General features: G+C 33.5%; 1 pseudogene; it reads right to left on the reverse strand.

The window, feature by feature from the left end:
- LOC137643219 (DE-cadherin-like) overlaps window positions 1–15,000 on the reverse strand; it is a 201,020-nt pseudogene that overhangs the window by 92,415 nt on the left and 93,605 nt on the right.

Genomic DNA, 15,000 nt, shown 5'->3' on the forward strand with positions numbered 1-15,000 from the left:
ACTTTTCAACTTCTCTGTTCTCCGGCAATGCCACTTCGTAGATGCCGTTCAGGTAATCGAAGACGGGCGGAACGTCGTTCAAGTCTTGCACCGTTATCCAGTAGATCGTCATTCGCTCGTGCGCTGGTGGAGGAAAAATAGAAATATCAAAATTATTCATGAGATGGTTTAAGTCATCCTGCTTCCCACCAATCACTCAGTTCAGGCATTCTTTATAAATACTTGAACGCCTTACTTTCACGAGATTAAATTTAAATCAAAGGATTGGCGATACAATATTTTTTATTCTATGTGTGATTCGTGCGTAATATCCTTGGCTTTGAATGAAGCATTTGTGTAAATGGAATTCCAAAATTATTTTTGATCGCGTGAGCGTAATTGAAATTATAAAGTGAGTATAAACACGACCATTTGTAGTGCAGTAAAGGCAGAGGTACACAATGTTACATGTAAGGTATTCTTGGATGCTGTGTTATATGCAGTTTACAAGTACAGATATTATAGCATTCTCATTACACAGGCATAAAAATAACTTATTTTGTATAAAAATACGAGGTGATACAAAATATTATAACTTCTGAGACTGAGTGTATATATATATATATATATATATATATATATATATATATATATATATATATATATATATATATATATATATATATATATGTAAAATAAAACAGTGTTTTGGATAGTTTTGCCTTGTTGGGCGCCTTCTCTGAAAGCTCAAATAAACGTGTCACTTCCAGAATCCCTTTTCATTAAGAGACGGTTTAAGAATTTTATTGCTCGGGAAAATTTATCCCGGATGATACAGAGGGAAAATATCCCAAGGAAAAAAAATTCAGTGGAACGAGTATCTGAACATATTGTGACCATTGATCTGAAATTCCTAACGCGTTTTATTCTGCAAAGACAAAATGAACTCACTTTAATATACTATTTCCTACAAAGTGTTAATATCCATTCTATAGGTCAGTCAGTAAATGTAATATTATGGCAATATATACAAGTCATCATAACCGAGAAAAAGATTAAGAAACATGGAATATCTATATCCTTGTATATACACCCTATGTAAAAGAGTCGTGAACATTTATTTTGGCTACTGGATATAGCGACTGACATAAATTTCTAATTTCTACTCAGCGAATTTCAGCAATTTTCCCCCAACAGGATCAGTGGAATATTTGTGTATGAAGCGAAGATACTACTTTATACATAGATAGCCTACGCAGTTAAATAAAATGAATCGGTTTTACTTCCATTGACTTTCATCCGCTTCCTTGACCATAAAAAATTTCTCTATGCATGTACTACACTATTCTAAATATCTAATTGTAAATTAGCAAAGATGCAGGGTGTATGCATATAATTTCAATATTGTAAAAGCAGTGACCTGGATTTTTTAGGTGAATAACTATATAATTGTCTAAAGTTTCCTAATCTTACATATCTGAATGTTTTGAATCGTTTGTTTTATCTTTCTCACTATACTATACTTTAAAGCTTGTTTTCTTACCAGGGACTCCATCTGTCACTTTTATGGGAATTCTGTATTGCTTAAACTCCTCTCTGTCCGAGGGCTCAGTCGTCCATAATTCCCCATTGGACTTGGGAGCAAATTTCTTCTCACATCTCCGGAAGCCATTGTGTCGAAGGAATAGCGAAGCTGAAAAGGAATTCCAATATACATATGGCCAATAAATCGTAAAATAAGCAGCACTTTAGGATCCATTAAAGAATTGCTTACGGTGTGGGAATATTTAATAGTCCAAGTAAAAAAAAATTGGGATATATTAGAAGACGCGAACTTTGCGGTTTACAATGCGTATTTCTAAAAGGTAGAGTGACAGCAATATATGAACTAAACATCACAAAACATACGATTTTCGAGAGCTAAAACTGCTTCAGGTTAACATGAAAACCACGAAAATCCTCTTTTTGGCAATACATCTCATTACAAATACATCAGACCTCTCAATAGCATTGTCTCTTCCCATGATACAGAATTAGTAAATATAGGCCTATTCTATGATGCATGTATTCATATATATACATATATATATATATATATATATATATATATATATATATATATATATATATATATATATATATATACACACACACATATATATATATATATATATATATATATATATATATATATATATATATATATATATATATATAGAGAGAGAGAGAGAGAGAGAGAGAGAGAGAGAGAGAGAGAGAGAGAGAGAGAGAGAGAGATGTATAAAGTATATATGCATTCATATATATATATATATATGTTTACATATATATACATATATATATATATATATATATATATATATATATATGTTAGTGTGTATGTATACACACATACATATATATAAATATATATATATATATATATATATATATATATATATATATATATATATATATATATATATATATATATATGTATATATATGTATACATATATATATATATATATATATATATATATATATATTTATATATATATATATATATATATATATATATATATATATGTTAGTGTGTATGTATACACACATACATATATATATAAATATATATATATATATATATATATATATATATATATATATATATATGTATATATATGTATACATATATATATGTAATGATTAGAATAGTAATATTACATGTTTAAAACAAATGACGTAATATGTCATGTTGGTTGGAAGAGCTGACCGTGAGATTTGCTATGGTCAACTCAAATTGTAAGCAGGATGTAAGATGCTAAGTTGCCATTCTTTCTTAGTGTCAACACATTGTCTCTTCGTGTGAAAGTTTGTGACGTCACTGGATGCAGGTGTCTTCCGATTCCGTCACTTGGTTAAGAAAAAGCAAGTATACGATATTTGTGATATCGGTAATTTATTCAGTTCATATCTAAACTTCACCAGAATTGGTCATGTGGACCAACACAGCTTCCTCCAGTGATGGAGATGTTTAACTCAGTTGTTATTCACAATAAAACTTAAAAACTACTAAAATGTGTTCAGTAAACCATTCAAATACATCTGAAAACAACTCATACTCAAATGTGTGCTTAAGACAGTAGCACACCAATAAATGGTGGCAGCGATTAAACTCAAAGACAGCGATTAAACTCTAAGAATTAGAGAAATATCTTCAAGACTTCAAAATAAATAGCTGTAAAACCAGAGATATATCTTCAAGACTTCAACATAAAAGCTGTAAAACCAGAGAATGATCTTCAAGACTTCAAAATAAAAGCTGTAATACCTGATAAAGATCTTCAAGAACTCAGAACTATCTACAAAAATCTACAATTTTGACTAAGTCCAACGGAAATGCTAACACCAACATATGTTAGTATACAAATAGAATCTTCAATCAACATCCTAGGAAACCCAAGGACTGGCATTCAACTATTGCAAAACATATCCAGGAAGACCTACATTCTACAAGAAACTAGAACGAGACATCGCTAACAAAACATCAAGAGAGAGAGAGAGAGAGAGACGACTCGACTTCATATATAAGCTAAGTACAGAGATTTTGTATTCATTTCAGTTTGGACAGTGAAGTGTAGTTATCACAAGTCGTTAGTCAAATATTACTGGGGTGAGTGAATTCCTAAACTTTGTTATAAGAAACTCCGAATTCTCATTTAGAATTTTTCTTTCTTTGTGCTAATTCCTTTTTCTTTCATAAACTCTTAGGGGGGAAATGTATTGGGATTAGTAACATTGTTGGGGGAATTTTATTATACATATGCGTTTACGCAGTGGGCGTCTGTACTCATATAGATATTTTGATAGGATTGAAAGGGGTCAAAGAGATAGAAAAAAAAAAGAATACAGCAGTCATGGCTCCTCCTGTCAGCCCTACCCCTGGACCTAGTGGTGTAGGCCAGCAAATCCTCCTCCAATTGTGACGCTTGTAAATGCCAGGTCAGCAATCCTTCCTTTTCAAGGCCGTGTCAACGGGTTCTTGCCACAAAATGTGGAGTCATGGATTTCATCCGTTGATGCCCATTTAAATGCCAAACAAATCGTAGATCCTTTTGTACAATTACAAGAAGCTAAAAGTTTTATAGATTTTTCTAAGGGGGATGCGAGTGCGTATTTAAGAGGTGTTTCATTTCAGGAAGCAGTTACTTGGGATGATTTCAAAGTTAGGTTACGCGCGATCTATGGGGGTGAGGAAGCTTTGGATGTAGTGTTAACGTTACGAAATACACTTAATCAAGCCACTATGAATCGGCTTAATGTTGTTGAAAGAGCAGCTCTCATAGCTGATAGGCTTAACGAATATCAGGACATTTTAGGTAATTCCACTTGGGTTACTAACGATAATATCTCCGTGAAAGATTTTTTACGATTAATATATTTAACTTGCATGACACTTATGTTGCCTGAAGCTTTAGTGCGGTGCTTTGATAAGAAGTTAATGCCTGCAAGTACGGAATTGGATGTCTATAAACAGATAAAGAAACACATGTCCAAGTGTCCAGATCTCGATCCCGTGTTAACTCAAGTTTTTGCTAAGAATGAAACAAAACCACAAACAGTGAACGTAATTAATAATCCAGTAGCGGGAGTGACGTGTTACAACTGCAAACGTCAAGGTCACATAAGCGCAGACTGTAGAACGAAATTTTGTTCAGTTCACAACACAGGATCACATTCTTATAGTCAATGTTACGCGCGTAAGACACAACAATATCCTAGAAATACACAGTCAATTCCACAGTCAGTTCCATATGGAAATAAAAAGAAAAATCCTCATTTTAACAATAAGAAGAAACAACAAAATGTCAATGCAGTTCAGAGTCCGAAACAAACAAACACTTCTTCAAATATCGCTGAGCCTGGGCCGTCAAACCAGACACAGGATCACATTCTTATAGTCAATGTTACGCGCGTAAGACACAACAATATCCTAGAAATACACAGTCAATTCCACAGTCAGTTCCATATGGAAATAAAAAGAAAAATCCTCATTTTAACAATAAGAAGAAACAACAAAATGTCAATGCAGTTCAGAGTCCGAAACAAACAAACACTTCTTCAAATATCGCTGAGCCTGGGCCGTCAAACCAGACCTCGCAAAGTCAGCCTAATTTTCAGAATGTGCAGAGCAAAGCAAATACCACATAGTTAACTCTAGAGGGGAAGAGAGTGATGTTGGGTCAAGGTCATTTATGTCAACATCAATAGTAATGAATAATCAATTTAATGTTTTATCAGATAATTGTGAGACAATAGATTTTCCTATGAAACACACGGCCGAATTAAGTAAAACAGTGCATGCTCCCGTAGATTTGCAACGAATTCATACAATAATAAGCCAAAATGAGTTACGGCCAACCTTATATGCTGTAAATTTAGAACACAAATCCTTTACGTTATTTTTTGACTCTGGTAGTCCACGTAATATTATGGATTTGAAGACGCATCATTTGTTGTTTTCGAACTTTCCGATTGAAAAATCAGGAATTAGACTTTCAGGTATAGGAAATAATGAATTAAACGTCATAGGCATAACTCATATTCAGTTCAGAGTCGGTAATCGCACGTTTGCCGATACATTTGTTGTTGTGAAAAACATTAATATGTATCCAGCTGTAATTATAGGATACCCATCTATGGGAAATCAAAACATTATCTTAGCTCCTGCAAAGCACGGCGTGTATATCAAAGGGAAATTCTATAAGTCTTCTAATACTTTAAAGTCAGTTTTGGATAAAAAGGAGACGACAAATGTAACCGTAACGTACGTTGAAGAACCAATAACTTGTCTCACTAATAAAGAAATAATATACGCGACCCAGCAGAATTCTCGTTCACCCGTAATATCATCTTGCACGCAATATATCGAACCAAACATACCTTCGAATTTAATAGTGCAAATAAAGAAAACACTACCGGGATCTGAAATATTAATCCTTTCCGATACTTTGAAAACAAACGGATTGTCTGTCACACAAGCTATTTATACAGTAGGCTCACATCAGCAATGTAATATCGAAGTCTGTAATCATTTAAATAACACTTTAGTAATTCACAAAAATCAACATATCTTGGATGTAGAAGTTTATAAACATCGTATTCTTACCGTTGCTGAAATCAATCACTCTCAATCAGTTGCGGATGAATCCCTTTTACGATCTATTAAAAATAAAATCAGTAAGGACATTCAAGACGAAGAAATTCAGCAGAAAATTTTTGAACTTTTAAATAAATATACAGATGTCTTTTCCACTACGGATGGATCCTTAGGGAAAACAGATGTGATCGAGCATCAAATAAGGTTAAAAGACAAACAGAAAATTATATATGTACCCTCGTACAGACTCCCTATGAAATTCCAGAATGAAATAAATGATGAAGTAGGTAAAATGTTAGAGGAAGGAGTCATTAGAAAATCAAATAGCCCTTATAATTTTCCTTTAATAGTTGTACCGAAAAAAGATCGAACATGGCGTATCTGCGTCGACTTTCGTCGTCTAAACGAGGAAACGATCCCTGATCGATTCCCAGTGCCATGTACTGACGATATTTTGTCTTTGTTAGGTTAGAATAAATATTTTACCAGTTTGGACTTACTTAAAGGCTTTCACCAGATATCATTAGAAGAAGATAGTATCCCATACACAGCCTTCAGCACAGCCAGGGGACATTATGAATTTTTACGGATGCCTTTTGGTTTACGTTGTGCTCCTATAACATTTACAAGAATGATTAACATAGTGTTTGGAGACTTGTTAGGGGATATATTGCATGCCTATATGGATGATCTTGTAATCTTTTCCAACACCTTAGAGGAACATCTACGTAAGTTAGAACTAGTACTACAGAGATTAAGACAACATAACTTAAGGGTAAAGATTAGTAAGTGTGAATTTTTCAAAACAGAATTAATATATTTGGGTTTCATGGTGTCAAGCCAAGGTCTTAAAGTAGTCCATGATAAGGTGTCGGCTATACGTAATTTTCCCATACCTACTAATGTCAAGGGAATACAGCAATTTCTGGGTTGTAGTGGATATTACAGGCGTTTTATACGCAACTATTCAATAATAGCCGCTCCTTTAACTGATCTTACGAAGAAGGGTGTAGATTTCATATGGTCTGAGCAACATCAACAGGCGTTTAATACTTTGAAAGATGAACTGTGTAGTTCTCCTATCTTAAAATTTCCTGACTTCGGTAAGGAATTCTTCATTGCAACAGACGCCTCAGACTTAGGAGTAGGAGGGGTATTGCTTCAGCAATATGATAAACAGTTTTTCCCGATAGCTTTCTATTCTCGAAAATTGAGAACTTCCGAAAGTAAGTATGCAGTAATAGACAAGGAAGGACTAGCTATTGTTAATTCGCTAGTGCATTTTAAGTTCATAATTTACGGTTATCCCGTTAAGGTTCTTACTGACCATAAACCACTAACAGAGTTCTTTAAAGGCTTCAATCACAGCCCTAAACGAACTCGGTGGCATTTAATCATTCAAGATTTTGGCGCAAGAATCAGGTATTTACCTGGGAAAGCAAATATCATTGCGGATGCATTATCACGCAACCCCGTGTCATCTTGTACGGAGTCTTTAGCTGAATTAATAGATATATCAACATCCATGCCTATTGTAAAAACAATATCTGAACAAGAAGATTTAGGCTGGAGTGCTGAATTGTTACAGACTGAGCAAAGAAAAGATCAGAAAATAGAAACAATTATAAATGCTTTGAAAGGCAATCATAAAGAAAAAGAATATATAAAGTATAAGCAGCAGAATTATGTAATCAAAGATAATATTCTGTGTAGGACTGTGACAAGGAAAACCCGCAATACACCACATGTAACTAACGACCAGGTAGTAGTACCAAACTCACTTGTTTCCACTGTCCTGAATTGGTTGCATTCAAATCCATTACATGGACACCCTGGGTTCTCATTAATGTCACAGAAAGCCAAATCATTGTTTTATTGGCATACAATGCTTACAGATATAAAAAGACACATAGCTAATTGTCGCACATGTCAGGAAAACAAAGGGCATACGAAAACACCTGTTAGCTTAGGAGCTTATCCTGTTCCCAATCAACCCTTTGAAAGAATACATTTAGATTTGTTAACAGGATTTTACGAGTCAGACAGAGGGAATAAGCACCTCTTAGTAATTATAGATGCTTTAACTCGATATACAGAACTAATAGCGCTTAAAACTAAAACTGCGATTGAATGCGCTAGGAAGTTTTACGAGTGTTACATTTGTAAACATGGAATTCCGCACATGATAATATCAGACTCGGGTGGTGAATTTAATAATCACTTTCTTACCTCATTGTGTGAATTCCTCAACATAAAGAAGATCAATACCATGATATATCACCCAGAGTCTAATGGGCTAGTGGAAAGAGCAAATAGGAAGATATTAAATATATTGAGGGTAACACTAGGGGGATCAGACCCCAACTGGGATATTGCAATACCGGCGGCACTGAGTACTCTGAATCATTCATATCATATATCAATTAAAATGTCACCGCATGAAGCATTGTATGGTACCCCAGTTAGAACACCTTTCCATGTATTAACGCCTACAACTAATCTATCAAATCCTTTAAAAGAATGTATAAATGCAAGTATAAGTCGATATGATATCCTTCGAAAGAATTTAGAAGAATCACAAATCATAATGAAAAGGAATCATGATAAAATAGCGAAACCAACTAAAACATATACCGTGGGTGATAACATCTATATTCAAATCAATGTCAGAAAAGGGCTCAACTATAAACTAACACCTAAGTTTGAAGGCCCATTTAACATTTTGGAAACATTAACGGCCAATAGGTTTAGAATTCAAAACGTAGCCCAACCCACGGATGAGAGAATAGTACCATTGTCTCACATAAGAAATTAAAAAGAAGTGAGGAAAAATTTTAGTTTTTGTGACTAAAAGTTTTCTTTTTAATACAGGAGTAATTACATATGTTTTTTCTCGTTACAGGTTTCCAAGATGAATTTTTTGTTGTTGGGAGTGATATTGTTCGCTCAGACATTTTTTTCGTATGGGATGAGTTCTAAGACTAAGAATATATATTTTAAATATGGAAATATAGTTGAAAGACAAGAAGACATTTTTATTACATCAACCAACGTAATTGTCGAAGTGCATATGCAAGCAATTTTTCTTCAAGAGAATGATGTCACTAGCTTAAGAACCGCCATTTCAAGGTTTTCTGCATCATTGGATGAGTTGCATAGGAGACATTTTCATTTGACTACTAAGAGTTTGCTTGGATCAACATTAAAAGTTGCAGAGATGCTATCTGATGACTTGAAAAATAAGACTGGAGAGACAGGATCTTTGGCTTATGACCTTTTGATGTGGACTGTAGGACACGAACAAAAAGAAAGACGGAATCCGTTCATTTATGCTGCATTAAGCATCTTTGGGTCTGTTGCAAGTTTAGGTTTAGGACTTTCCAATCGTCTTAAAATTAGTAATCAAAATAAGAAAATTGAGTTCTTGACTCATAAAGATGAATTGATTATGTCAGAACTAAGGGATCAGTTAGCTTCAATCAATAAAATTATGGATTTGTTAAATGAACATTCAGATAATATCGTTCAAATTATGGAAGTACAGGATTTGTTAGCAACATTAACGTATTATGATTCAAAGATAGATCACATACATAACAGAATTGCACATTTCATTGAGAAATCCAAGGATTATGTAGAAGCTATCACGTTAGCAACTAAAGGTGTATTGTCGCCCCATTTGTTGCCTATACGTTACTTAAAATTAGTTCTGGAGAACACTAGGGATAAACTAGGCTATGTTCCTTTGTTAGACGAACATAGGTTAGAATTTTATTACAGCCTAATTACAGTAAACGTAGATAATAACAAGATTAGGATTACAATTCCCTTTGATTCTTCTGATGCCTGGCAATCTTACAGGATATCACCATTTCCGACTTTCATGACGAATCACTCAAATCCAGTAATATCCAGTTTGACAGGACACGTATTGATTTCCCCAGACAAGGAAACATATACGGTCATTAAAGACTTAAATCAATTAACTCACTGTTCAGACGCAATGGATAGAAAAATATGTACAGCTGACTCATTTGAATTCCGTAAAAACTTGATGGATTCATGCGAGTTAGGTGTAGTGCTAGACGGTGCTCTCTCCCATACAAGTGAAAATTGTCTGGATAAGCTTTATCCCTTTGACAATAAAGAATTCAATTGCAGACTAAATAATGGCTCGTGGATACGATACGACAAGGACGGCTTCAATGTATCATGCCCTGACGGATCCACATCCTTCAACAACATCTTCGTCGCAGCAGATGGCTGTATCGGGACTTCCCCGAATTCCATGGTGACTGGCCTACGGACAATCATCAGAGAACGAGCTTACTTCGCGAACTTCACGTGGACCTCTACAACGCCCGCACTTCCTCTCCCCTATAAAGGAAGTGTGGCGAAACACTTAATGAAACTTACCGAAAAGGACCACCTGTCACCGACTTACAAAGAGATTCTTCACCCTATATTACTAGCTGGTTTATGTGTAACGGTGTTAATTTTTATCGCCGTGAACATCCTTGTTTGGCGTAGGTTACGGCACAGCAAGCAGCTACAAAGGAACGAGTTGAATAGCCCTGACAATACCCCTTACCTGATCCAGTTCAAAGCTGTATGAGTGGCCACCTCATTTGCTAAGGGAGTAATTTGTCAGGATGATGTTTGTATGAAAAGCTGATTAGTACGCTAGTAATATGTAATTAAAGAAATTCTCTACATTTGCATTGTTAAAAATACATTTAAAATAACATTTAAAAAAATAAATAAAATAAAAAAGGATATAAATCATTTTTTTCTCTCGGCATCTAATAAAAATATATAAGCCGGAATGTTAAAAAAGAAAAGAGAAAAAAAAAAAAAGAAAAAAATATAAGATATATAACAGAATCTATGGGCATCTAATAAAATGTATCAGCCCTATATATAAATATATATATATATATATATGTACGAAACCGTGGTACGTGTACGTACCAGGAATTTGTATTTGTGCACTAAAAATTGAGTATCTTGTTTCTGACAAAGGTAACAATTATTCTTTATCAAGTTACCGAATCATTTGTAAGTCAGAATTTGTTTTGTTTTTTGGTACCATGTAATCATTTGCTAGCAATGTACCATATATATGATCTTGGTTTTATCATGCATTTTTCTTTTTGCTTTGGTAATATCTTTTTTGTATGCATTATTGTTATTATTTTTGATGTGCCTATTTGGACATTCGTCCTCAGTTGGATATAGCTAGTTTTGAACAAAGAATGATACGTATGTCCAGTCACACCTAATAACCATGTTTCGGCTTGTTGTTAAATTTTTGTAAAAAAATTGAGATAGCTGGCCGAGCTTATGTAATGATTAGAATAGTAATATTACATGTTTAAAACAAATGACGTAATATGTCATGTTGGTTGGAAGAGCTGACCGTGAGATTTGCTATGGTCAACTCAAATTGTAAGCAGGATGTAAGATGCTAAGTTGCCATTCTTTCTTAGTGTCAACACATTGTCTCTTCGTGTGAAAGTTTGTGACGTCACCGGATGCAGGTGTCTTCCGATTCCGTCACTTGGTTAAGAAAAAGCAAGTATACGATATTTGTGATATCGGTAATTTATTCAGTTCATATCTAAACTTCACCAGAATTGGTCATGTGGACCAACACAGCTTCCTCCAGTGATGGAGATGTTTAACTCAGTTGTTATTCACAATAAAACTTAAAAACTACTAAAATGTGTTCAGTAAACCATTCAAATACATCTGAAAACAACTCATACTCAAATGTGTGCTTAAGACAGTAGCACACCAATATATATATATATATATATATATATATATATATATATATATATATATTTATATATATATATGTATACATATATATATATATATATATATATATATATATATATATATATATATATATATATATATATATATATATATATTTATATATATATATATATATATATGCATATAACAATGAGAGAGAGAGAGAGAGAGAGAGAGAGAGAGAGAGAGAGAGAGAGAGAGAGAGAGAGAGAGAGAGAGAGAGAGGGGGGGGGGGTTTACACATTAAACGGCATGACAGAAATGAGGATAAAGACAGGTCCATTATGAATTCATACATATACACACAAATACGTACAGTATTCATGTATATTTAGATATGCGCAAAACTCAAAGGAAAACGTGATGGTCAGATGCAATAAAAGAACAAGGAAGAATTCCAATAATATGAGTCGTGACCGGTTTCTTGTTCTATTAAAATCTTCATCTAGATGTTTTAAACATTGATAAAGATTTTGAAAATATATATATATATATATAGTAGGCCTACTGTGAGAGTACGGACATTTCATAAAGACAAAATCATGGCCACTTGTGTTTGCGACCACGTCCTGTCGTGGGAGAGACGTTTTGATTGACAAGTCAAATAAGCCGGTGTAAAGGTTTAAAGGTCAGTCATGAATGGCAGAGGCAATGGACAGAACAATAGAACATTACTTTCGAGTCTGATCATATATATATATATATATATATATATATATATATATATATATATATATATATATATATATATATATATATATATATATATATATATATATATATATATATATATATATATATATATATATATATATATATATATTAGAGAGAGAGAGAGAGAGAGAGAGAGAGAGAGAGAGAGAGAGAGAGAGATTTACAAAAATAAATATAATAGTTTTCTACTAATATTTCTAGGCAGAACCTAAATCCTTATATATTTATCTGGTGTACGAATGGTTGTGAGAGATATGCGTAATTTTAATGCACAAGTGATAGGTTATATGTGTTTTTAATAGATGTTATCTCTAAGAAAAGTTTATTCATTTCCTCTGCTTCGATTAAGCCATTTGGGGCTTAGCGGTCTTCCGGCTTTAGCGACGGGTATGATTCTGCATCGCAATAAGGGAAAACATTGAAAATTCCAATCTGAGCGTTACTAATCATTCAATAGCAATCCAATTAACGTATATGAGTGATTGATACAGTGTGTTCCCAATATTTTAGTATGAAAAACGTTCTTGTGACTAGCAGAGATCAAGATCCTCCTCATACCATCCCTGGACAAAATAACATTTGCTTTTTCTTTTCTTTTTCAAGAATGAATGAGTCGGTTTATGGTGAATAATCAACTCCGCTTCTTTATCATATCTAAATCCGACGACTGCATTAATAGGTATCTCTTTTATCGAAATTTTCATAACATTTTTACTGCTGACATAGCAGTTACATGTCACCGAAAGATTGGCTACACAGAACCTCCTCTTACGAAGAAATAACGTGAATGGAAAATGCAGTGGATACTTCTGCTTATTGATGAGAAAACTGCTATAAAATTCTCTATGGGCTGATAAACTAAACATAGAAAATACCTCTCTCCATATTTCATTTTAATGCACAGAAAACCTTATTATATGCAAAACAGATACGTCTCCAAACAATTGGAACAATCATACAACCTACAAAAACTTGATAATCTTATGTCTTCAATTAAACAAAGCAAACCCTTCTGCGCCGTTTAACTTTCAAACACAAAGATATCAAACTTAGGCATTTACGTTTGATATTTGAGCTATGCCTATAACTCAATCTTTGAAATCTCTTTTTTCTTTTTTTTTTTCTTTTATGATATATCATTTAGCCTTCGACTAATTTTCTAGTTTTACTTCATCAAACTGGGCACTTTTATTTTGTAATGTTTGGATTCCATTTTCTCAAAGTGACGTTGAATGACCCAAGGTTTACGGTGCGTACACTTATTTCAGACAGTTGCAATCATTAGAAGAACACATCGAGTTTGAAATGTTTGATTGGATAAAGTCGCTCAAATATTCACATTTTCATCAAATTTTGATAATAAAGAAAAAATAGCATCTACTGTATTGCATTTTCTTTTAAAATGGCAACACGATGATCGGAAATGTTATGCTTGAAAGGGTTATCATTATTACTATTGTTACTATAAACATTGTTATTATAGTTATTATCATTAACGCCTTTAACGGTTATTATTCTTAAAATCAACAATTGATTATTACCCTAATCAACAGTGTTAGATGACCTCAATATTCTAAAGATCAGCTTTTCGCCCAGAGTAAGGAAATAGTCTATTCAATTAAGGCAAATTTAAAATAAGAGTTTCTCAAAAAGCCTGATTTATGAGGGCCTCCTTAAGATATGAAGTGCTCTTTAGAAAGGGGGACAATAAGTAAAACATTATTAACACAAGTTGGCATAGGACAAAGGCTGCGGGCCACAAGAAATTATGTGATGCGTCCTTGTGTGATGCAACTCAAATGAAAACTAAAATAGTGGATGGATGGCTTACGAACGTTCGCAAATAGGAAAGATAATTAACGCGCACTCCTCATAAAACTATGTGGAGAGAGAGAGAGAGAGAGAGAGAGAGAGAGAGAGAGAGAGAGAGAGATGCCTCAGCAACTATGATTGAATAATAATATGCTCAAACACATAAGTGGGCTATACCCAAGTCCTACAGAATACTCTTCTGTAGGCCTTGGCTATACCTTAGAATATTACTATGCACGATATCGCTATGAAAATTCCATCCCATGTATAAAAAAAAAAAAAAAAAAACAAAAAAAAAAACGATAAAAAAGTGCTAGATTATAGACTTCAAAACGGATCTATTAACTATAAACAAGTCTTATGGTTCTAAAACCTAATTCATAAAATTTATTGACTAGTGTCAATTAATAATAGCGCCAATACCTGAATATCTTCGTATACACACTTTCGTGTAGACTTGATAGTGTTCTTCCTTCACTTAAACCAGATGGCTCCTGTTTTCCTGGGGCTAATTTAACTAATTTAGCTTTTCGG

The sequence above is a fragment of the Palaemon carinicauda genome, chromosome 6 (assembly GCF_036898095.1).
Source record: "Palaemon carinicauda isolate YSFRI2023 chromosome 6, ASM3689809v2, whole genome shotgun sequence".
Lineage (NCBI taxonomy): Eukaryota > Metazoa > Arthropoda > Malacostraca > Decapoda > Palaemonidae > Palaemon > Palaemon carinicauda.